The sequence below is a fragment of the Oryctolagus cuniculus genome, chromosome 10, assembly GCF_051225735.1.
Source record: "Oryctolagus cuniculus isolate XC-2025 breed Fujian yellow rabbit chromosome 10, ASM5122573v1, whole genome shotgun sequence".
Taxonomy (NCBI): domain Eukaryota; kingdom Metazoa; phylum Chordata; class Mammalia; order Lagomorpha; family Leporidae; genus Oryctolagus; species Oryctolagus cuniculus.
The window spans coordinates 74,402,501-74,422,854 of NC_142876.1; the positions used below are offsets into that span (position 1 = coordinate 74,402,501).

At 70.3% G+C, this 20,354-nt stretch overlaps 9 non-coding genes across 9 annotated transcripts; all 9 read left to right on the forward strand.

The window, feature by feature from the left end:
- The first annotated feature begins 1,353 nt into the window (after positions 1 to 1,353).
- Positions 1,354 to 1,472, forward strand: LOC149124168 (5S ribosomal RNA). The gene has a single exon (XR_016215384.1). It is a non-coding gene; the product is annotated as a 5S ribosomal RNA (ribosomal RNA).
- A 1,842-nt stretch (positions 1,473 to 3,314) lies between these two features.
- Positions 3,315 to 3,433, forward strand: LOC149124169 (5S ribosomal RNA). Its single transcript, XR_016215485.1, has one exon. It is a non-coding gene; the product is annotated as a 5S ribosomal RNA (ribosomal RNA).
- Positions 3,434 to 5,755: 2,322 nt separating this feature from the next.
- LOC149124170 (5S ribosomal RNA) lies at positions 5,756 to 5,874 on the forward strand. Its single transcript, XR_016215385.1, has one exon. It is a non-coding gene; the product is annotated as a 5S ribosomal RNA (ribosomal RNA).
- Positions 5,875 to 8,195: 2,321 nt separating this feature from the next.
- LOC149124171 (5S ribosomal RNA) lies at positions 8,196 to 8,314 on the forward strand. The gene has a single exon (XR_016215386.1). It is a non-coding gene; the product is annotated as a 5S ribosomal RNA (ribosomal RNA).
- Positions 8,315 to 10,118: 1,804 nt separating this feature from the next.
- LOC149124172 (5S ribosomal RNA) lies at positions 10,119 to 10,237 on the forward strand. Its single transcript, XR_016215387.1, has one exon. It is a non-coding gene; the product is annotated as a 5S ribosomal RNA (ribosomal RNA).
- A 2,344-nt stretch (positions 10,238 to 12,581) lies between these two features.
- Positions 12,582 to 12,700, forward strand: LOC149124173 (5S ribosomal RNA). The gene has a single exon (XR_016215388.1). It is a non-coding gene; the product is annotated as a 5S ribosomal RNA (ribosomal RNA).
- Positions 12,701 to 14,517: 1,817 nt separating this feature from the next.
- LOC149124174 (5S ribosomal RNA) lies at positions 14,518 to 14,636 on the forward strand. Its single transcript, XR_016215389.1, has one exon. It is a non-coding gene; the product is annotated as a 5S ribosomal RNA (ribosomal RNA).
- A 2,341-nt stretch (positions 14,637 to 16,977) lies between these two features.
- Positions 16,978 to 17,096, forward strand: LOC149124175 (5S ribosomal RNA). Its single transcript, XR_016215390.1, has one exon. It is a non-coding gene; the product is annotated as a 5S ribosomal RNA (ribosomal RNA).
- Positions 17,097 to 19,429: 2,333 nt separating this feature from the next.
- On the forward strand, positions 19,430 to 19,548 carry LOC149124176 (5S ribosomal RNA). The gene has a single exon (XR_016215391.1). It is a non-coding gene; the product is annotated as a 5S ribosomal RNA (ribosomal RNA).
- The last annotated feature ends 806 nt before the right edge of the window (positions 19,549 to 20,354 follow it).

The following is a 20,354-nucleotide window of genomic DNA, read 5'->3' on the forward strand; positions in this document are numbered from 1 at the left end:
GACCACGACCACCGCCCGAAGACGACGCCAGGGCGCGGTTGCCCACCACTCAGGGCCCGGTGCCTCGCGCAGCCCAACCCGCGGGCCCTCTGCGCCACCTGGCCGTGCGGCGGCCACGCGCCACAGCCGCGGAAGCCCTCCAGAGCGCAAAGGAGGGACCCCACACCAAGCCTCGCAGGCAATACAGGCACCCTCTCCCTCTGTCTCTGACTTACACCAACACCTACACGTCTCTCTCTCTTTCTCTCTCTCTCTCTGTCTCTCTCTCCTCTCTCTGTCCCCCTCTCCCCCATCAGCCCTGACTCACACAGCATCCAAACGGGGCACCCTTTTGGCAGGCCAGGCAGAGACCCGCGGCCACAGGCTGCGTGCCCACAGGACCTCCCCGGGACAGAGGGTCCGTGGCAGGCAGGCAGCACACAGCCTGTGGTCTCGAACTGGCTGCCGGGCTGGAGGGTGCGGGTCGCGCTGAAGCGCCCCACCCTCCCGTGAGGGAACGGGCGCTGAGGACGGAAATCCCTCTGTGCCACGAAGGGTGTCGGGGTGTGCGACTGTGTGCCCCTTGTGTAGGCGTGTGTGTGTGTGTGTGTGTGTGTGTGAGTGCCCACGCGAGCGTGCAGCGGGGGTGATTCCGTACGCTGCCGCCCTCCTTCCCGACCTGCTGCCCCACTTGGGCCCCCGTGACCGAGCGGGGACAAGGGTCCCCAGGCCCTCAGCTGTCCTCGCGGCGTGGGAGTGTGTGGAGGCGCGGCGGCCGTGCCGGGGGAGGGCGGGCGACCTGTGCGTCAGCGGTGGGGGGGCTGCTGGCGGCCGGGTAGGAGGGAAGGCCCGGGCCGCAGTGGTGTGGGGCGCCGAACCCCCTGGTGCCGGGACCCGCGAGCCGCGGGGCGCAGCCCTGGGCAGGCGTGGAGGCTGCCGGGCACGGCTGGCGTGTGGCTGGGCGATGGCGGCAGGCAGGGGATCCGGCCTAGAAAGAGAGAGTAGGAGTTCCCTGTGGCCAGCGGCAGCCGGAGGAGGTTGGCTCCCCTTGGCTTGGCGGCAGCGTGCCGACTGGGCGCCCGGTGCTGCAGGTCCTGGGCTGGGCAGGCGGAGGGCTGGAGTTCGGGCACTGGTGCAGGGCTAGGCGGAGGGCGGCTGAGGAGGGGGGGGGGAGGAGGAGAAGAGAAGAGAAGAGAAAAGAGGGAGGAGGCGGAGGAGAAGCGGCAGCGGGAGCGGGAGCGGGAGTGGGAATGGGAATGGGAATGGGAGTGAGAGCGGGGAGCGGGCAGGAAGAGGAGGAGGAGGAGGCGGCGGCGGCGGCGGCGGCGGCTGTGCGGGCGCGCACTCAAGAGGGGCCTGGAGGCGGCCTCTGGCGTCTACGGCCATACCACCCTGAACGCGCCCGATCTCGTCTGATCTCGGAAGCTAAGCAGGGTCGGGCCTGGTTAGTACTTGGATGGGAGACCGCCTGGGAATACCGGGTGCTGTAGGCTTTTGCCCCGCGGCACCCTCCCCTTTTGCTCGCCTTTGGCTGGCTGCCTAGCCACGCCCCCATCCGCCAGCCCGCACGCCGGGACCCCTGCGACCCCCAACGCAGCTCCAGCAGGGGGCAGAAGCCCGACCCCTCCACCTGGCAGCCCCAGCCCGCCCGCGCCTCGGGCCTGGGCCTGGGCCTGGGCCTGGGCCTGGGCACGGGCACGGGCACGGGCACGGGCGGGCCGGCCAGCTGTCCCCGGCTGCCGCAGCCCCACCGCCAACCCCGGGGCCCACCCCGGGACACAGGCCACGCCCCGCGCCATCCAGCGCGCCCCCTCCAACCCCAAACCAGCGACTCACCGCCCGCCAGGGCGCTCCCCTGCCGGCCGCCCCAACCCCGCAGCCCGCCGCACCAGCAGCTCCCGGCACCTGCACTCCCACCGCCCCTCCCGGGCTCCTGTCTCCCAGGGAGCCCAATGACTGTGACCACGACCACGACCACGACCACCGCCCGAAGACGACGCCAGGGCGCGGTTGCCCACCACTCAGGGCCCGGTGCCTCGCGCAGCCCAACCCGCGGGCCCTCTGCGCCACCTGGCCGTGCGGCGGCCACGCGCCACAGCCGCGGAAGCCCTCCAGAGCGCAAAGGAGGGACCCCACACCAAGCCTCGCAGGCAATACAGGCACCCTCTCCCTCTGTCTCTGACTTACACCAACACCTACACGTCTCTCTCTCTTTCTCTCTCTCTCTCTGTCTCTCTCTCCTCTCTCTGTCCCCCTCTCCCCCATCAGCCCTGACTCACACAGCATCCAAACGGGGCACCCTTTTGGCAGGCCAGGCAGAGACCCGCGGCCACAGGCTGCGTGCCCACAGGACCTCCCCGGGACAGAGGGTCCGTGGCAGGCAGGCAGCACACAGCCTGTGGTCTCGAACTGGCTGCCGTGCTGGAGGGTGCGGGTCGCGCTGAAGCGCCCCACCCTCCCGTGAGGGAACGGGCGCTGAGGACGGAAATCCCTCTGTGCCACGAAGGGTGTCGGGGTGTGCGACTGTGTGCCCCTTGTGTAGGCGTGTGTGTGTGTGTGTGTGTGTGTGTGTGAGTGCCCACGCGAGCGTGCGGCGGGGGTGATTCCGTGCGCTGCCGCCCTCCTTCCCGACCTGCTGCCCCACTTGGGCCCCCGTGACCGAGCGGGGACAAGGGTCCCCAGGCCCTCAGCTGTCCTCGCGGCGTGGGAGTGTGTGGAGGCGCGGCGGCCGTGCCGGGGGAGGGCGGGCGACCTGTGCGTCAGCGGTGGGGGGGCTGCTGGCGGCCGGGTAGGAGGGAAGGCCCGGGCCGCGGTGGTGTGGGGCGCCGAACCCCCTGGTGCCGGGACCCGCGAGCCGCGGGGCGCAGCCCTGGGCAGGCGTGGAGGCTGCCGGGCACGGCTGGCGTGTGGCTGGGCGATGGCGGCAGGCAGGGGATCCGGCCTAGAAAGAGAGAGTAGGAGTTCCCTGTGGCCAGCGGCAGCCGGAGGAGGTTGGCTCCCCTTGGCTTGGCGGCAGCGTGCCGACTGGGCGCCCGGTGCTGCAGGTCCTGGGCTGGGCAGGCGGAGGGCTGGAGTTCGGGCACTGGTGCAGGGCTAGGCGGAGGGCGGCTGAGGAGGAGGGGGGGGGAGGAGGAGAAGAGAAGAGAAGAGAAAAGAGGGAGGAGGCGGAGGAGAAGCGGCAGCCGGAGCGGGAGCGGGAGCGGGAATGGGAATGGGAATGGGAATGGGAGTGAGAGCGGGGAGCGGGCAGGAGGAGGAGGAGGAGGAGGCGGCGGCGGCGGCGGCGGCGGCTGTGCGGGCGCGCACTCAAGAGGGGCCTGGAGGCAGCCTCTGGCGTCTACGGCCATACCACCCTGAACGCACCCGATCTCGTCTGATCTCGGAAGCTAAGCAGGGTCGGGCCTGGTTAGTACTTGGATGGGAGACCGCCTGGGAATACCGGGTGCTGTAGGCTTTTGCCCCGCGGCACCCTCCCCTTTTGCTCGCCTTTGGCTGGCTGCCTAGCCACGCCCCCATCCGCCAGCCCGCACGCCGGGACCCCTGCGACCCCCAACGCAGCTCCAGCAGGGGGCAGAAGCCCGACCCCTCCACCTGGCAGCCCCAGCCCGCCCGCGCCTCGGGCCTGGGCCTGGGCCTATGCCTGGGAACGGGCACGGGCACGGGCACGGGCACGGGCGGGCCGGCCAGCTGTCCCCGGCTGCCGCAGCCCCACCGCCAACCCCGGGGCCCACCCCGGGACACAGGCCACGCCCCGCGCCATCCAGCGCGCCCCCTCCAACCCCAAACCAGCGACTCACCGCCCGCCAGGGCGCTCCCCTGCCGGCCGCCCCAACCCCGCAGCCCGCCGCACCAGCAGCTCCCGGCACCTGCACTCCCACCGCCCCTCCCGGGCTCCTGTCTCCCAGGGAGCCCAATGACTGTGACCACGACCACGACCACGACCACCGCCCGAAGACGACGCCAGGGCGCGGTTGCCCACCTCTCAGGGCCCGGTGCCTCGCGCAGCCCAACCCGCGGGCCCTCTGCGCCACCTGGCCGTGCGGCGGCCACGCGCCACAGCCGCGGAAGCCCTCCAGAGCGCAAAGGAGGGACCCCACACCAAGCCTCACAGGCAATACAGGCACCCTCTCCCTCTGTCTCTGACTTACACCAACACCTACACGTCTCTCTCTCTTTCTCTCTCTCTCTCTGTCTCTCTCTCCTCTCTCTGTCCCCCTCTCCCCCATCAGCCCTGACTCACACAGCATCCAAACGGGGCACCCTTTTGGCAGGCCAGGCAGAGACCCGCGGCCACAGGCTGCGTGCCCACAGGACCTCCCCGGGACAGAGGGTCCGTGGCAGGCAGGCAGCACACAGCCTGTGGTCTCTGTGGGGAGCAACTCGGATTGGACTGAGTTACTGGAATTAAGACTTATTCTATGCATCTGCTCTCCCACAATATGGCGCTGGGAGAGGAGAAAACAGCTTCTATGCAGCTGCCTCTTGCCAACTTGAGTGATGACCTCCAGGAGCTGATCCTGCTCCTGATTGGAGGAGAGCAGCGTACTTGGCGTGTGGGCAGCCGAGTTGGGATTGGCGGAAGAGGACTATAAAGGAGGAGAGAGACAACATGCACCAGGAACATCTAAGGGGAACACCTGTGCAGCCCCCGAGAGAGCCGGCCGGCCGGCCGGCGGTGTGCCGCTCCCCCGCGGAAGTGGGGAATGTGGCAGGGGGAACCGCCCTTCCACGGAGGTGGAAGGGACGGTAGCCAACCCGGGAAGAACCAGCAGCAAACCCGGGGAGGGCCGAGCAGACGAAAGAACAGCGCAGGGTCCTGTGTCGTTCCTCCATGAAGAGGGGGAGCGACAGTCTCGAACTGGCTGCCGGGCTGGAGGGTGCGGGTCGCGCTGAAGCGCCCCACCCTCCCGTGAGGGAACGGGCGCTGAGGACGGAAATCCCTCTGTGCCACGAAGGGTGTCGGGGTGTGCGACTGTGTGCCCCTTGTGTAGGCGTGTGTGTGTGTGTGTGTGTGTGTGTGTGTGAGTGCCCACGCGAGCGTGCGGCGGGGGTGATTCCATGCGCTGCCGCCCTCCTTCCCGACCTGCTGCCCCACTTGGGCCCCCGTGACCGAGCGGGGACAAGGGTCCCCAGGCCCTCAGCTGTCCTCGCGGCGTGGGAGTGTGTGGAGGCGCGGCGGCCGTGCCGGGGGAGGGCGGGCGACCTGTGCGTCAGCGGTGGGGGGGCTGCTGGCGGCCGGGTAGGAGGGAAGGCCCGGGCCGCGGTGGTGTGGGGCGCCGAACCCCCTGGTGCCGGGACCCGCGAGCCGCGGGGCGCAGCCCTGGGCAGGCGTGGAGGCTGCCGGGCACGGCTGGCGTGTGGCTGGGCGATGGCGGCAGGCAGGGGATCCGGCCTAGAAAGAGAGAGTAGGAGTTCCCTGTGGCCAGCGGCAGCCGGAGGAGGTTGGCTCCCCTTGGCTTGGCGGCAGCGTGCCGACTGGGCGCCCGGTGCTGCAGGTCCTGGGCTGGGCAGGCGGAGGGCTGGAGTTCGGGCACTGGTGCAGGGCTAGGCGGAGGGCGGCTGAGGAGGGGGGGGGGGAGGAGAAGAGAAGAGAAGAGAAAAGAGGGAGGAGGCGGAGGAGAAGCGGCAGCGGGAGCGGGAGCGGGAATGGGAATGGGAATGGGAATGGGAGTGAGAGCGGGGAGCGGGCAGGAAGAGGAGGCGGCGGCGGCGGCGGCGGCGGCGGCGGCGGCTGTGCGGGCGCGCACTCAAGAGGGGCCTGGAGGCGGCCTCTGGCGTCTACGGCCATACCACCCTGAACGCGCCCGATCTCGTCTGATCTCGGAAGCTAAGCAGGGTCGGGCCTGGTTAGTACTTGGATGGGAGACCGCCTGGGAATACCGGGTGCTGTAGGCTTTTGCCCCGCGGCACCCTCCCCTTTTGCTCGCCTTTGGCTGGCTGCCTAGCCACGCCCCCATCCGCCAGCCCGCACGCCGGGACCCCTGCGACCCCCAACGCAGCTCCAGCAGGGGGCAGAAGCCCGACCCCTCCACCTGGCAGCCCCAGCCCGCCCGCGCCTCGGGCCTGGGCCTGGGCCTGGGCCTGGGCCTGGGCACGGGCACGGGCACGGGCGGGCCGGCCAGCTGTCCCCGGCTGCCGCAGCCCCACCGCCAACCCCGGGGCCCACCCCGGGACACAGGCCACGCCCCGCGCCATCCAGCGCGCCCCCTCCAACCCCAAACCAGCGACTCACCGCCCGCCAGGGCGCTCCCCTGCCGGCCGCCCCAACCCCGCAGCCCGCCGCACCAGCAGCTCCCGGCACCTGCACTCCCACCGCCCCTCCCGGGCTCCTGTCTCCCAGGGAGCCCAATGACTGTGACCATGACCACGACCACGACCACCGCCCGAAGACGACGCCAGGGCGCGGTTGCCCACCACTCAGGGCCCGGTGCCTCGCGCAGCCCAACCCGCGGGCCCTCTGCGCCACCTGGCCGTGCGGCGGCCACGCGCCACAGCCGCGGAAGCCCTCCAGAGCGCAAAGGAGGGACCCCACACCAAGCCTCGCAGGCAATACAGGCACCCTCTCCCTCTGTCTCTGACTTACACCAACACCTACACGTCTCTCTCTCTTTCTCTCTCTCTCTCTGTCTCTCTCTCCTCTCTCTGTCCCCCTCTCCCCCATCAGCCCTGACTCACACAGCATCCAAACGGGGCACCCTTTTGGCAGGCCAGGCAGAGACCCGCGGCCACAGGCTGCGTGCCCACAGGACCTCCCCGGGACAGAGGGTCCGTGGCAGGCAGGCAGCACACAGCCTGTGGTCTCTGTGGGGAGCAACTCGGATTGGACTGAGTTACTGGAATTAAGACTTATTCTATGCATCTGCTCTCCCACAATATGGCGCTGGGAGAGGAGAAAACAGCTTCTATGCAGCTGCCTCTTGCCAACTTGAGTGATGACCTCCAGGAGCTGATCCTGCTCCTGATTGGAGGAGAGCAGCGTACTTGGCGTGTGGGCAGCCGAGTTGGGATTGGCGGAAGAGGACTATAAAGGAGGAGAGAGACAACATGCACCAGGAACATCTAAGGGGAACACCTGTGCAGCCCCCGAGAGAGCCGGCCGGCCGGCCGGCGGTGTGCCGCTCCCCCGCGGAAGTGGGGAATGTGGCAGGGGGAACCGCCCTTCCACGGAGGTGGAAGGGACGGTAGCCAACCCGGGAAGAACCAGCAGCAAACCCGGGGAGGGCCGAGCAGACGAAAGAACAGCGCAGGGTCCTGTGTCGTTCCTCCATGAAGAGGGGGAGCGACAGTCTCGAACTGGCTGCCGGGCTGGAGGGTGCGGGTCGCGCTGAAGCGCCCCACCCTCCCGTGAGGGAACGGGCGCTGAGGACGGAAATCCCTCTGTGCCACGAAGGGTGTCGGGGTGTGCGACTGTGTGCCCCTTGTGTAGGCGTGTGTGTGTGTGTGTGTGTGTGTGTGTGTGTGAGTGCCCACGCGAGCGTGCGGCGGGGGTGATTCCGTGCGCTGCCGCCCTCCTTCCCGACCTGCTGCCCCACTTGGGCCCCCGTGACCGAGCGGGGACAAGGGTCCCCAGGCCCTCAGCTGTCCTCGCGGCGTGGGAGTGTGTGGAGGTGCGGCGGCCGTGCCGGGGGAGGGCGGGCGACCTGTGCGTCAGCGGTGGGGGGGCTGCTGGCGGCCGGGTAGGAGGGAAGGCCCGGGCCGCGGTGGTGTGGGGCGCCGAACCCCCTGGTGCCGGGACCCGCGAGCCGCGGGGCGCAGCCCTGGGCAGGCGTGGAGGCTGCCGGGCACGGCTGGCGTGTGGCTGGGCGATGGCGGCAGGCAGGGGATCCGGCCTAGAAAGAGAGAGTAGGAGTTCCCTGTGGCCAGCGGCAGCCGGAGGAGGTTGGCTCCCCTTGGCTTGGCGGCAGCGTGCCGACTGGGCGCCCGGTGCTGCAGGTCCTGGGCTGGGCAGGCGGAGGGCTGGAGTTCGGGCACTGGTGCAGGGCTAGGCGGAGGGCGGCTGAGGAGGAGGGGGGGGAGGAGGAGAAGAGAAGAGAAGAGAAAAGAGGGAGGAGGCGGAGGAGAAGCGGCAGCGGGAGCGGGAGCGGGAGCGGGAATGGGAATGGGAATGGGAGTGAGAGCGGGGAGCGGGCAGGAGGAGGAGGAGGAGGCGGCGGCGGCGGCGGCGGCGGCGGCCGTGCGGGCGCGCACTCAAGAGGGGCCTGGACGCAGCCTCTGGCGTCTACGGCCATACCACCCTGAACGCGCCCGATCTCGTCTGATCTCGGAAGCTAAGCAGGGTCGGGCCTGGTTAGTACTTGGATGGGAGACCGCCTGGGAATACCGGGTGCTGTAGGCTTTTGCCCCGCGGCACCCTCCCCTTTTGCTCGCCTTTGGCTGGCTGCCTAGCCACGCCCCCATCCGCCAGCCCGCACGCCGGGACCCCTGCGACCCCCAACGCAGCTCCAGCAGGGGGCAGAAGCCCGACCCCTCCACCTGGCAGCCCCAGCCCGCCCGCGCCTCGGGCCTGGGCCTGGGCCTGGGCCTGGGCACGGGCACGGGCACGGGCGGGCCGGCCAGCTGTCCCCGGCTGCCGCAGCCCCACCGCCAACCCCGGGGCCCACCCCGGGACACAGGCCACGCCCCGCGCCATCCAGCGCGCCCCCTCCAACCCCAAACCAGCGACTCACCGCCCGCCAGGGCGCTCCCCTGCCGGCCGCCCCAACCCCGCAGCCCGCCGCACCAGCAGCTCCCGGCACCTGCACTCCCACCGCCCCTCCCGGGCTCCTGTCTCCCAGGGAGCCCAATGACTGTGACCACGACCACGACCACGACCACCGCCCGAAGACGACGCCAGGGCGCGGTTGCCCACCACTCAGGGCCCGGTGCCTCGCGCAGCCCAACCCGCGGGCCCTCTGCGCCACCTGGCCGTGCGGCGGCCACGCGCCACAGCCGCGGAAGCCCTCCAGAGCGCAAAGGAGGGACCCCACACCAAGCCTCGCAGGCAATACAGGCACCCTCTCCCTCTGTCTCTGACTTACACCAACACCTACACGTCTCTCTCTCTTTCTCTCTCTCTCTCTGTCTCTCTCTCCTCTCTCTGTCCCCCTCTCCCCCATCAGCCCTGACTCACACAGCATCCAAACGGGGCACCCTTTTGGCAGGCCAGGCAGAGACCCGCGGCCACAGGCTGCGTGCCCACAGGACCTCCCCGGGACAGAGGGTCCGTGGCAGGCAGGCAGCACACAGCCTGTGGTCTCGAACTGGCTGCCGGGCTGGAGGGTGCGGGTCGCGCTGAAGCGCCCCACCCTCCCGTGAGGGAACGGGCGCTGAGGACGGAAATCCCTCTGTGCCACGAAGGGTGTCGGGGTGTGCGACTGTGTGCCTCTTGTGTTGGCGTGTGTGTGTGTGTGTGTGTGTGTGAGTGCCCACGCGAGCGTGCGGCGGGGGTGATTCCGTACGCTGCCGCCCTCCTTCCCGACCTGCTGCCCCACTTGGGCCCCCGTGACCGAGCGGGGACAAGGGTCCCCAGGCCCTCAGCTGTCCTCGCGGCGTGGGAGTGTGTGGAGGCGCGGCGGCCGTGCCGGGGGAGGGCGGGCGACCTGTGCGTCAGCGGTGGGGGGCTGCTGGCGGCCGGGTAGGAGGGAAGGCCCGGGCCGCGGTGGTGTGGGGCGCCGAACCCCCTGGTGCCGGGACCCGCGAGCCGCGGGGCGCAGCCCTGGGCAGGCGTGGAGGCTGCCGGGCACGGCTGGCGTGTGGCTGGTCGATGGCGGCAGGCAGGGGATCCGGCCTAGAAAGAGAGAGTAGGAGTTCCCTGTGGCCAGCGGCAGCCGGAGGAGGTTGGCTCCCCTTGGCTTGGCGGCAGCGTGCCGACTGGGCGCCCGGTGCTGCAGGTCCTGGGCTGGGCAGGTGGAGGGCTGGAGTTCGGGCACTGGTGCAGGGCTAGGCGGAGGGCGGCTGAGGAGGAGGGGGGGGGAGGAGGAGAAGAGAAGAGAAGAGAAAAGAGGGAGGAGGCGGAGGAGAAGCGGCAGCGGGAGCGGGAGCGGGAGTGGGAATGGGAATGGGAATGGGAGTGAGAGCGGGGAGCGGGCAGGAAGAGGAGGAGGCGGCGGCGGCGGCTGTGCGGGCGCGCACTCAAGAGGGGCCTGGAGGCAGCCTCTGGCGTCTACGGCCATACCACCCTGAACGCGCCCGATCTCGTCTGATCTCGGAAGCTAAGCAGGGTCGGGCCTGGTTAGTACTTGGATGGGAGACCGCCTGGGAATACCGGGTGCTGTAGGCTTTTGCCCCGCGGCACCCTCCCCTTTTGCTCGCCTTTGGCTGGCTGCCTAGCCACGCCCCCATCCGCCAGCCCGCACGCCGGGACCCCTGCGACCCCCAACGCAGCTCCAGCAGGGGGCAGAAGCCCGACCCCTCCACCTGGCAGCCCCAGCCCGCCCGCGCCTCGGGCCTGGGCCTGGGCCTGGGCCTGGGCACGGGCACGGGCACGGGCACGGGCACGGGCGGGCCGGCCAGCTGTCCCCGGCTGCCGCAGCCCCACCGCCAACCCCGGGGCCCACCCCGGGACACAGGCCACGCCCCGCGCCATCCAGCGCGCCCCCTCCAACCCCAAACCAGCGACTCACCGCCCGCCAGGGCGCTCCCCTGCCGGCCGCCCCAACCCCGCAGCCCGCCGCACCAGCAGCTCCCGGCACCTGCACTCCCACCGCCCCTCCCGGGCTCCTGTCTCCCAGGGAGCCCAATGACTGTGACCACGACCACGACCACGACCACCGCCCGAAGACGACGCCAGGGCGCGGTTGCCCACCACTCAGGGCCCGGTGCCTCGCGCAGCCCAACCCGCGGGCCCTCTGCGCCACCTGGCCGTGCGGCGGCCACGCGCCACAGCCGCGGAAGCCCTCCAGAGCGCAAAGGAGGGACCCCACACCAAGCCTCGCAGGCAATACAGGCACCCTCTCCCTCTGTCTCTGACTTACACCAACACCTACACGTCTCTCTCTCTTTCTCTCTCTCTCTCTGTCTCTCTCTCCTCTCTCTGTCCCCCTCTCCCCCATCAGCCCTGACTCACACAGCATCCAAACGGGGCACCCTTTTGGCAGGCCAGGCAGAGACCCGCGGCCACAGGCTGCGTGCCCACAGGACCTCCCCGGGACAGAGGGTCCGTGGCAGGCAGGCAGCACACAGCCTGTGGTCTCTGTGGGGAGCAACTCGGATTGGACTGAGTTACTGGAATTAAGACTTATTCTATGCATCTGCTCTCCCACAATATGGCGCTGGGAGAGGAGAAAACAGCTTCTATGCAGCTGCCTCTTGCCAACTTGAGTGATGACCTCCAGGAGCTGATCCTGCTCCTGATTGGAGGAGAGCAGCGTACTTGGCGTGTGGGCAGCCGAGTTGGGATTGGCGGAAGAGGACTATAAAGGAGGAGAGAGACAACATGCACCAGGAACATCTAAGGGGAACACCTGTGCAGCCCCCGAGAGAGCCGGCCGGCCGGCCGGCGGTGTGCCGCTCCCCCGCGGAAGTGGGGAATGTGGCAGGGGGAACCGCCCTTCCACGGAGGTGGAAGGGACGGTAGCCAACCCGGGAAGAACCAGCAGCAAACCCGGGGAGGGCCGAGCAGACGAAAGAACAACGCAGGGTCCTGTGTCGTTCCTCCATGAAGAGGGGGAGCGACAGTCTCGAACTGGCTGCCGGGCTGGAGGGTGCGGGTCGCGCTGAAGCGCCCCACCCTCCCGTGAGGGAACGGGCGCTGAGGACGGAAATCCCTCTGTGCCACGAAGGGTGTCGGGGTGTGCGACTGTGTGCCCCTTGTGTAGGCGTGTGTGTGTGTGTGTGTGTGTGTGTGTGAGTGCCCACGCGAGCGTGCGGCGGGGGTGATTCCGTGCGCTGCCGCCCTCCTTCCCGACCTGCTGCCCCACTTGGGCCCCCGTGACCGAGCGGGGACAAGGGTCCCCAGGCCCTCAGCTGTCCTCGCGGCGTGGGAGTGTGTGGAGGCGCGGCGGCCGTGCCGGGGGAGGGCGGGCGACCTGTGCGTCAGCGGTGGGGGGGCTGCTGGCGGCCGGGTAGGAGGGAAGGCCCGGGCCGCGGTGGTGTGGGGCGCCGAACCCCCTGGTGCCGGGACGCGCGAGCCGCGGGGCGCAGCCCTGGGCAGGCGTGGAGGCTGCCGGGCACGGCTGGCGTGTGGCTGGGCGATGGCGGCAGGCAGGGGATCCGGCCTAGAAAGAGAGAGTAGGAGTTCCCTGTGGCCAGCGGCAGCCGGAGGAGGTTGGCTCCCCTTGGCTTGGCGGCAGCGTGCCGACTGGGCGCCCGGTGCTGCAGGTCCTGGGCTGGGCAGGCGGAGGGCTGGAGTTCGGGCACTGGTGCAGGGCTAGGCGGAGGGCGGCTGAGGAGGAGGGGGGGGAGGAGGAGAAGAGAAGAGAAGAGAAAAGAGGGAGGAGGCGGAGGAGAAGCGGCAGCGGGAGCGGGAGCGGGAGTGGGAATGGGAATGGGAATGGGAATGGGAATGGGAGTGAGAGCGGGGAGCGGGCAGGAGGAGGAGGAGGAGGAGGCGGCGGCGGCGGAGGCGGCGGCGGCGGCGGCTGTGCGGGCGCGCACTCAAGAGGGGCCTGGAGGCAGCCTCTGGCGTCTACGGCCATACCACCCTGAACGCGCCCGATCTCGTCTGATCTCGGAAGCTAAGCAGGGTCGGGCCTGGTTAGTACTTGGATGGGAGACCGCCTGGGAATACCGGGTGCTGTAGGCTTTTGCCCCGCGGCACCCTCCCCTTTTGCTCGCCTTTGGCTGGCTGCCTAGCCACGCCCCCATCCGCCAGCCCGCACGCCGGGACCCCTGCGACCCCCAACGCAGCTCCAGCAGGGGGCAGAAGCCCGACCCCTCCACCTGGCAGCCCCAGCCCGCCCGCGCCTCGGGCCTGGGCCTGGGCACGGGCACGGGCACGGGCACGGGCACGGGCGGGCCGGCCAGCTGTCCCCGGCTGCCGCAGCCCCACCGCCAACCCCGGGGCCCACCCCGGGACACAGGCCACGCCCCGCGCCATCCAGCGCGCCCCCTCCAACCCCAAACCAGCGACTCACCGCCCGCCAGGGCGCTCCCCTGCCGGCCGCCCCAACCCCGCAGCCCGCCGCACCAGCAGCTCCCGGCACCTGCACTCCCACCGCCCCTCCCGGGCTCCTGTCTCCCAGGGAGCCCAATGACTGTGACCACGACCACGACCACGACCACCGCCCGAAGACGACGCCAGGGCGCGGTTGCCCACCACTCAGGGCCCGGTGCCTCGCGCAGCCCAACCCGCGGGCCCTCTGCGCCACCTGGCCGTGCGGCGGCCACGCGCCACAGCCGCGGAAGCCCTCCAGAGCGCAAAGGAGGGACCCCACACCAAGCCTCGCAGGCAATACAGGCACCCTCTCCCTCTGTCTCTGACTTACACCAACACCTACACGTCTCTCTCTCTTTCTCTCTCTCTCTCTGTCTCTCTCTCCTCTCTCTGTCCCCCTCTCCCCCATCAGCCCTGACTCACACAGCATCCAAACGGGGCACCCTTTTGGCAGGCCAGGCAGAGACCCGCGGCCACAGGCTGCGTGCCCACAGGACCTCCCCGGGACAGAGGGTCCGTGGCAGGCAGGCAGCACACAGCCTGTGGTCTCGAACTGGCTGCCGGGCTGGAGGGTGCGGGTCGCGCTGAAGCGCCCCACCCTCCCGTGAGGGAACGGGCGCTGAGGACGGAAATCCCTCTGTGCCACGAAGGGTGTCGGGGTGTGCGACTGTGTGCCCCTTGTGTAGGCGTGTGTGTGTGTGTGTGTGTGTGAGTGCCCACGCGAGCGTGCGGCGGGGGTGATTCCGTACGCTGCCGCCCTCCTTCCCGACCTGCTGCCCCACTTGGGCCCCCGTGACCGAGCGGGGACAAGGGTCCCCAGGCCCTCAGCTGTCCTCGCGGCGTGGGAGTGTGTGGAGGCGCGGCGGCCGTGCCGGGGGAGGGCGGGCGACCTGTGCGTCAGCGGTGGGGGGGCTGCTGGCGGCCGGGTAGGAGGGAAGGCCCGGGCCGCGGTGGTGTGGGGCGCCGAACCCCCTGGTGCCGGGACCCGCGAGCCGCGGGGCGCAGCCCTGGGCAGGCGTGGAGGCTGCCGGGCACGGCTGGCGTGTGGCTGGGCGATGGCGGCAGGCAGGGGATCCGGCCTAGAAAGAGAGAGTAGGAGTTCCCTGTGGCCAGCGGCAGCCGGAGGAGGTTGGCTCCCCTTGGCTTGGCGGCAGCGTGCCGACTGGGCGCCCGGTGCTGCAGGTCCTGGGCTGGGCAGGTGGAGGGCTGGAGTTCGGGCACTGGTGCAGGGCTAGGCGGAGGGCGGCTGAGGAGGAGGGGGGGGAGGAGGAGAAGAGAAGAGAAGAGAAAAGAGGGAGGAGGCGGAGGAGAAGCGGCAGCGGCAGCGGGAGCGGGAGTGGGAATGGGAATGGGAATGGGAGTGAGAGCGGGGAGCGGGCAGGAAGAGGAGGCGGCGGCGGCGGCGGCGGCGGCGGCGGCGGCTGTGCGGGCGCGCACTCAAGAGGGGCCTGGAGGCAGCCTCTGGCGTCTACGGCCATACCACCCTGAACGCGCCCGATCTCGTCTGATCTCGGAAGCTAAGCAGGGTCGGGCCTGGTTAGTACTTGGATGGGAGACCGCCTGGGAATACCGGGTGCTGTAGGCTTTTGCCCCGCGGCACCCTCCCCTTTTGCTCGCCTTTGGCTGGCTGCCTAGCCACGCCCCCATCCGCCAGCCCGCACGCCGGGACCCCTGCGACCCCCAACGCAGCTCCAGCAGGGGGCAGAAGCCCGACCCCTCCACCTGGCAGCCCCAGCCCGCCCGCGCCTCGGGCCTGGGCCTGGGCCTGGGCCTGGGCACGGGCACGGGCACGGGCACGGGCACGGGCGGGCCGGCCAGCTGTCCCCGGCTGCCGCAGCCCCACCGCCAACCCCGGGGCCCACCCCGGGACACAGGCCACGCCCCGCGCCATCCAGCGCGCCCCCTCCAACCCCAAACCAGCGACTCACCGCCCGCCAGGGCGCTCCCCTGCCGGCCGCCCCAACCCCGCAGCCCGCCGCACCAGCAGCTCCCGGCACCTGCACTCCCACCGCCCCTCCCGGGCTCCTGTCTCCCAGGGAGCCCAATGACTGTGACCACGACCACGACCACGACCACCGCCCGAAGACGACGCCAGGGCGCGGTTGCCCACCACTCAGGGCCCGGTGCCTCGCGCAGCCCAACCCGCGGGCCCTCTGCGCCACCTGGCCGTGCGGCGGCCACGCGCCACAGCCGCGGAAGCCCTCCAGAGCGCAAAGGAGGGACCCCACACCAAGCCTCGCAGGCAATACAGGCACCCTCTCCCTCTGTCTCTGACTTACACCAACACCTACACGTCTCTCTCTCTTTCTCTCTCTCTCTCTGTCTCTCTCTCCTCTCTCTGTCCCCCTCTCCCCCATCAGCCCTGACTCACACAGCATCCAAACGGGGCACCCTTTTGGCAGGCCAGGCAGAGACCCGCGGCCACAGGCTGCGTGCCCACAGGACCTCCCCGGGACAGAGGGTCCGTGGCAGGCAGGCAGCACACAGCCTGTGGTCTCTGTGGGGAGCAACTCGGATTGGACTGAGTTACTGGAATTAAGACTTATTCTATGCATCTGCTCTCCCACAATATGGCGCTGGGAGAGGAGAAAACAGCTTCTATGCAGCTGCCTCTTGCCAACTTGAGTGATGACCTCCAGGAGCTGATCCTGCTCCTGATTGGAGGAGAGCAGCGTACTTGGCGTGTGGGCAGCCGAGTTGGGATTGGCGGAAGAGGACTATAAAGGAGGAGAGAGACAACATGCACCAGGAACATCTAAGGGGAACACCTGTGCAGCCCCCGAGAGAGCCGGCCGGCCGGCCGGCGGTGTGCCGCTCCCCCGCGGAAGTGGGGAATGTGGCAGGGGGAACCGCCCTTCCACGGAGGTGGAAGGGACGGTAGCCAACCCGGGAAGAACCAGCAGCAAACCCGGGGAGGGCCGAGCAGACGAAAGAACAGCGCAGGGTCCTGTGTCGTTCCTCCATGAAGAGGGGGAGCGACAGTCTCGAACTGGCTGCCGGGCTGGAGGGTGCGGGTCGCGCTGAAGCGCCCCACCCTCCCGTGAGGGAACGGGCGCTGAGGACGGAAATCCCTCTGTGCCACGAAGGGTGTCGGGGTGTGCGACTGTGTGCCCCTTGTGTAGGCGTGTGTGTGTGTGTGTGTGTGTGTGTGTGAGTGCCCACGCGAGCGTGCGGCGGGGGTGATTCCGTGCGCTGCCGCCCTCCTTCCCGACCTGCTGCCCCACTTGGGCCCCCGTGACCGAGCGGGGACAAGGGTCCCCAGGCCCTCAGCTGTCCTCGCGGCGTGGGAGTGTGTGGAGGCGCGGCGGCCGTGCCGGGGGAGGGCGGGCGACCTGTGCGTCAGCGGTGGGGGGGCTGCTGGCGGCCGGGTAGGAGGGAAGGCCCGGGCCGCGGTGGTGTGGGGCGCCGAACCCCCTGGTGCCGGGACCCGCGAGCCGCGGGGCGCAGCCCTGGGCAGGCGTGGAGGCTGCCGGGCACGGCTGGCGTGTGGCTGGGCGATGGCGGCAGGCAGGGGATCCGGCCTAGAAAGAGAGAGTAGGAGTTCCCTGTGGCCAGCGGCAGCCGGAGGAGGTTGGCTCCCCTTGGCTTGGCGGCAGCGTGCCGACTGGGCGCCCGGTGCTGCACTGCAGGTCCTGGGCTGGGCAGGCGGAGGGCTGGAGTTCGGGCACTGGTGCAGGGCTAGGCGGAGGGCGGCTGAGGAGGAGGGGGGGGGAGGAGGAGAAGAGAAGAGAAGAGAAAAGAGGGAGGAGGCGGAGGAGAAGCGGCAGCGGGAGCGGGAGCGGGAATGGGAATGGGAATGGGAATGGGAGTGAGAGCGGGGAGCGGGCAGGAGGAGGAGGAGGAGGAGGAGGCGGCGGCGGCGGCGGCGGCGGCGGCGGCGGCTGTGCGGGCGCGCACTCAAGAGGGGCCTGGACGCAGCCTCTGGCGTCTACGGCCATACCACCCTGAACGCGCCCGATCTCGTCTGATCTCGGAAGCTAAGCAGGGTCGGGCCTGGTTAGTACTTGGATGGGAGACCGCCTGGGAATACCGGGTGCTGTAGGCTTTTGCCCCGCGGCACCCTCCCCTTTTGCTCGCCTTTGGCTGGCTGCCTAGCCACGCCCCCATCCGCCAGCCCGCACGCCGGGACCCCTGCGACCCCCAACGCAGCTCCAGCAGGGGGCAGAAGCCCGACCCCTCCACCTGGCAGCCCCAGCCCGCCCGCGCCTCGGGCCTGGGCCTGGGCCTGGGCCTGGGCACGGGCACGGGCACGGGCACGGGCACGGGCGGGCCGGCCAGCTGTCCCCGGCTGCCGCAGCCCCACCGCCAACCCCGGGGCCCACCCCGGGACACAGGCCACGCCCCGCGCCATCCAGCGCGCCCCCTCCAACCCCAAACCAGCGACTCACCGCCCGCCAGGGCGCTCCCCTGCCGGCCGCCCCAACCCCGCAGCCCGCCGCACCAGCAGCTCCCGGCACCTGCACTCCCACCGCCCCTCCCGGGCTCCTGTCTCCCAGGGAGCCCAATGACTGTGACCACGACCACGACCACGACCACCGCCCGAAGACGACGCCAGGGCGCGGTTGCCCACCACTCAGGGCCCGGTGCCTCGCGCAGCCCATCCCGCGGGCCCTCTGCGCCACCTGGCCGTGCGGCGGCCACGCGCCACAGCCGCGGAAGCCCTCCAGAGCGCAAAGGAGGGACCCCACACCAAGCCTCGCAGGCAATACAGGCACCCTCTCCCTCTGTCTCTGACTTACACCAACACCTACACGTCTCTCTCTCTTTCTCTCTCTCTCTCTGTCTCTCTCTCCTCTCTCTGTCCCCCTCTCCCCCATCAGCCCTGACTCACACAGCATCCAAACGGGGCACCCTTTTGGCAGGCCAGGCAGAGACCCGCGGCCACAGGCTGCGTGCCCACAGGACCTCCCCGGGACAGAGGGTCCGTGGCAGGCAGGCAGCACACAGCCTGTGGTCTCTGTGGGGAGCAACTCGGATTGGACTGAGTTACTGGAATTAAGACTTATTCTATGCATCTGCTCTCCCACAATATGGCGCTGGGAGAGGAGAAAACAGCTTCTATGCAGCTGCCTCTTGCCAACTTGAGTGATGACCTCCAGGAGCTGATCCTGCTCCTGATTGGAGGAGAGCAGCGTACTTGGCGTGTGGGCAGCCGAGTTGGGATTGGCGGAAGAGGACTATAAAGGAGGAGAGAGACAACATGCACCAGGAACATCTAAGGGGAACACCTGTGCAGCCCCCGAGAGAGCCGGCCGGCCGGCCGGCGGTGTGCCGCTCCCCCGCGGAAGTGGGGAATGTGGCAGGGGGAACCGCCCTTCCACGGAGGTGGAAGGGACGGTAGCCAACCCGGGAAGAACCAGCAGCAAACCCGGGGAGGGCCGAGCAGACGAAAGAACAGCGCAGGGTCCTGTGTCGTTCCTCCATGAAGAGGGGGAGCGACAGTCTCGAACTGGCTGCCGGGCTGGAGGGTGCGGGTCGCGCTGAAGCGCCCCACCCTCCCGTGAGGGAACGGGCGCTGAGGACGGAAATCCCTCTGTGCCACGAAGGGTGTCGGGGTGTGCGACTGTGTGCCCCTTGTGTAGGCGTGTGTGTGTGTGTGTGTGTGTGTGTGTGAGTGCCCACGCGAGCGTGCGGCGGGGGTGATTCCGTGCGCTGCCGCCCTCCTTCCCGACCTGCTGCCCCACTTGGGCCCCCGTGACCGAGCGGGGACAAGGGTCCCCAGGCCCTCAGCTGTCCTCGCGGCGTGGGAGTGTGTGGAGGCGCGGCGGCCGTGCCGGGGGAGGGCGGGCGACCTGTGCGTCAGCGGTGGGGGGGCTGCTGGCGGCCGGGTAGGAGGGAAGGCCCGGGCCGCGGTGGTGTGGGGCGCCGAACCCCCTGGTGCCGGGACCCGCGAGCCGCGGGGCGCAGCCCTGGGCAGGCGTGGAGGCTGCCGGGCACGGCTGGCGTGTGGCTGGGCGATGGCGGCAGGCAGGGGATCCGGCCTAGAAAGAGAGAGTAGGAGTTCCCTGTGGCCAGCGGCAGCCGGAGGAGGTTGGCTCCCCTTGGCTTGGCGGCAGCGTGCCGACTGGGCGCCCGGTGCTGCAGGTCCTGGGCTGGGCAGGCGGAGGGCTGGAGTTCGGGCACTGGTGCAGGGCTAGGCGGAGGGCGGCTGAGGAGGAGGGGGGGGGAGGAGGAGAAGAGAAGAGAAGAGAAAAGAGGGAGGAGGCGGAGGAGAAGCGGCAGCGGGAGCGGGAGCGGGAATGGGAATGGGAATGGGAATGGGAGTGAGAGCGGGGAGCGGGCAGGAGGAGGAGGAGGAGGAGGAGGAGGCGGCGGCGGCGGCGGCGGCGGCGGCTGTGCGGGCGCGCACTCAAGAGGGGCCTGGAGGCGGCCTCTGGCGTCTACGGCCATACCACCCTGAACGCGCCCGATCTCGTCTGATCTCGGAAGCTAAGCAGGGTCGGGCCTGGTTAGTACTTGGATGGGAGACCGCCTGGGAATACCGGGTGCTGTAGGCTTTTGCCCCGCGGCACCCTCCCCTTTTGCTCGCCTTTGGCTGGCTGCCTAGCCACGCCCCCATCCGCCAGCCCGCACGCCGGGACCCCTGCGACCCCCAACGCAGCTCCAGCAGGGGGCAGAAGCCCGACCCCTCCACCTGGCAGCCCCAGCCCGCCCGCGCCTCGGGCCTGGGCCTGGGCCTGGGCCTGGGCCTGGGCACGGGCACGGGCACGGGCACGGGCGGGCCGGCCAGCTGTCCCCGGCTGCCGCAGCCCCACCGCCAACCCCGGGGCCCACCCCGGGACACAGGCCACGCCCCGCGCCATCCAGCGCGCCCCCTCCAACCCCAAACCAGCGACTCACCGCCCGCCAGGGCGCTCCCCTGCCGGCCGCCCCAACCCCGCAGCCCGCCGCACCAGCAGCTCCCGGCACCTGCACTCCCACCGCCCCTCCCGGGCTCCTGTCTCCCAGGGAGCCCAATGACTGTGACCACGACCACGACCACGACCACCGCCCGAAGACGACGCCAGGGCGCGGTTGCCCACCACTCAGGGCCCGGTGCCTCGCGCAGCCCAACCCGCGGGCCCTCTGCGCCACCTGGCCGTGCGGCGGCCACGCGCCACAGCCGCGGAAGCCCTCCAGAGCGCAAAGGAGGGACCCCACACCAAGCCTCGCAGGCAATACAGGCACCCTCTCCCTCTGTCTCTGACTTACACCAACACCTACACGTCTCTCTCTCTTTCTCTCTCTCTCTCTGTCTCTCTCTCCTCTCTCTGTCCCCCTCTCCCCCATCAGCCCTGACTCACACAGCATCCAAACGGGGCAC